This window comes from Rhineura floridana, chromosome 1, assembly GCF_030035675.1.
Source record: "Rhineura floridana isolate rRhiFlo1 chromosome 1, rRhiFlo1.hap2, whole genome shotgun sequence".
Classification (NCBI taxonomy): Eukaryota; Metazoa; Chordata; class Lepidosauria; order Squamata; family Rhineuridae; genus Rhineura; species Rhineura floridana.
In genome coordinates this window covers 145,068,149-145,071,417 of record NC_084480.1, presented here as the reverse complement: position 1 = coordinate 145,071,417, position 3,269 = coordinate 145,068,149, and positions in this window count along the sequence as shown.

Here is a 3,269-nt window from a genome sequence, read left to right as displayed (position 1 = left end):
TGGCGGCGTCCCTCCTATGTAGGTGTTTTTAGGTGGACTGCCTCTCCCTGTGGATGTTCTTAGATGTTCTTAGACGGGTTTTCTCTCCTAGGACCTGGGTTTGCAAGGTAGTCAGCCCGACAAAAATAGCAGCAGCAGCTAGATGGCTAATATCATCTGGCGCAGTCCCTCCTGCAGGGCTGTTCTTAAGAGGACTTTCTCTCCCAGTGGGTGTTTTTAAGTTCTTAAGTAAAACTTCCTCTCCTGGCAGAGACTACTGAGTATCGGCTGACAGAGCCTGGATCAGTAAGAAGGTGGATCTTTCACAGAGTTCCACTGATAGAGTTGACCCAGCAAGAGCAATGGCAGCAGCAGAATAACACAGCTGACTCGTATCGCCTCCTCTGTTAGATAGTATTGGGTGGGCTTCCTCCTCTAATCAAAAGTGCTGGGTCATAGGTAATAAGGCATATGTTTACAAGGAGGGGGGTCTCCCACCAATGTCCCACTGGTGGAGTCTACCTGACAAGGTCGACAATGGCACAACAACAATAAACAGATGGTAAACTTATCTTGTATCTTATCGTGTATAGCTGTAGCTGGAATTCTTGTCTAATCCCTTGTAATGCTCCTTTGTAATACTCCAGGCTCTGAGTTGCAAAAATGGTTGAGAAGCAGTTCCTTCAGCTGCTGAATTCAATGGGGCTTACTTCCAAGTAAGTGGGGTTAGGATTGCAGCCTAAGTCACAGAGGGAGTGGTATAAATTGTCTAACAAATCATATGAGCCATGTCCTGCCAACATCTGTGCACTGATGCTATTTTAAAGGCATGATTGTGTCTGGGGATGCTCAGTTGTATCCATGGGTAGTTTGTTCACAAGATCAGTGTGGTGTAATGGTTAGGGTATTGGTCTATGCCCTCGGAGACCAGGGTTTGAATCCCCACTCAGCTGAAAAGCTGACTGGGTGACCTTGGCTCCGTGGAGGAAAAGTGGGATACAACTGTAAGAAATAAATAACAATAAGGTCTCCTAGCCCAGTTGCTAACTTCTCCCTGTGGTGAGAGAGGTAATCTGTAAAGCACAGGGTGATTTCCTTCTGAAATTTCTTGGCCTGTTCCATTATCCAATGTATGTTTGTAATATGATCTCTGGTACCTCTTCGCTTTCTAAATCCAGCTTGGACGTCTGGCATTTCTTGCTCCATATATGGTAAGAGCCTTTGTTGTATAACTTTGAGCATTACTTTACTTACATGAGATATTAAAGCAATGGTTCGATGAAATGGACTCTCTTCAGGTCGATCCCAACTTATAGTGACCCTATGAATATGGTGTTCATGGTAAGCGGTATTCAGAGGAGGTTTACCATTGCCTCCCTCTGAGGCTAGTCCTCTCCAGCTTGCTAGGGCCTGCTCAGCTTGACACAGCTGCACAAGCCAGTCCCTTCCTTGTCCGAAACTGCCAGCTGGGGGGCAATAGGGCTCCTTGAGACTATGCAGCTTGCCCACAGCTGCAGAGGTGGCAGGGCACGTAACCCCTGAGCCATTCACTGTGGGGGTGATCTTCAGCTGGCCCTTGACACCCAGGAGACACGAGCGGGGATTTGAACTCACAGACTCTGGCCTTCCAGCCAGGCTCTCCTCCCCACTGTGCTATACCAGCTGTGAGGTGATGGTTCGATAATTACTGCATTCTCTGGGATCCCCTTTCTTTGGAATTGGGATGTATATGGAACGCTTCCAGTCTGTGGGCCATTGTTTTCTTTTCCATATTTGTTGACAAATTTTTGTCAAAATTTGGACAGATTCAGTCTCAGTAACTTGTAGCAACTCTATTGGTGTGCCATCTATTCCTGGTGATTTGTTTCTTCCAAGTATTTTAAGAGCAGCTTTCACCTCACATTCTAAAATTTCTGGTTCTTCATCATACGGTTCCTCCGTGAATGAATCTGTCATCCTGGCATCTCTTTTATAGAGTTCTTCAGTGTATTGCTTCCATCTTCCTTTTATTTCATCTTGGTCAGTCAGTGTGTTCCCCTGTTGATTATTCAACATCCCTACTTGTGGTTTAAATTTCCTTTCATTTCTCTAATCGTTTGGAATAGGGCTCTTGTCCTACCTTTTTTATTATCCTCTTCTATTCCTGTGCAATATCTATTGTAATAGTTCTCTTTGTCCCTTACTAGTTGCTATATTATTACATTTAGGGTTCTAACTTTGTTTCTATCTCCTTTTGGTTTTGCTTTCCTTCTCTCTTTAACCATTTTAAGAATGTTGTCAGTCATCCATTGAGGTCTTTCTCTCTTTTTAACTAGAGGTATTATCTTTTTTAAGAATGCTGATGAAAGTTAAAGAGGAAAGCACAAAAGCAGGACTACAGATGAACTTAAAAAAGACTAAAGTAATGACAACAGAAGATTTATGTAACCTTAAAGTTGACAATGAGGACATTGAACTTGTCACAGATTATCAATACCTTGGCACGCTGATTAACCAAAATGGAGACAATAGTCAAGAAATCAGAAGAAGGTTAGGACTGGGGAGGGCAGCTGTGAGAGAACGTGAAAAGGTCCTAAAATGCAAAGATGTATCACTGAACACCAAAGTCAGGATCATTCAGACCATGGCATTCCCGATTTCTATGTATGGCTGTGAAAGTTGGACCGTGAAAAAAGTGGATAAGAGAAAAATCAACTCATTTGAAATGTGTGTTGGAGGAGAACTTTGCATATACCATGGACTGTGAAAAAGACCAATAATTGGGTGTTAGAACAAATTAAACCAGAGCTGTCACTAGAAGCTGAAATGATGAAACTGAGATTATCATGCTTTGGACACATCATGAGAAGACATGATTCACTAGAAAAGACCATAATGCTGGGAAAAACAGAAGAGAGTAGAAAAAGAGGAAGGCCAAACAAGGGATGGATTGATTCCATAAAGGAAGTCACAGACCTGAACTTACAAGATCTGAACAGAGTGGTTCATGACAGATGCTCTTGGAGGTCATTGATTCATAGGATCGCCATAAGTCGTAATTGACTTGAAGGCACCTAACGACAACAACAAATTGTCTTTTTGCATTCTTCCCTGATAATGTCTCTGACTTCACTCCATAGTTCTGGTTCTTTGTCAACTAAGTTTAAAGCCTCAACTCTGTTCCTGCTTGATCTTTATATTCTTCTGGGATGTTATTTAAATTGTATTTTGGCATTATGATTGCTTGGTTCTTCTTTACTTTTACTCTGATTTTCAGTACGACCAGTTCATGATCTGTACCGCAGTCTGCT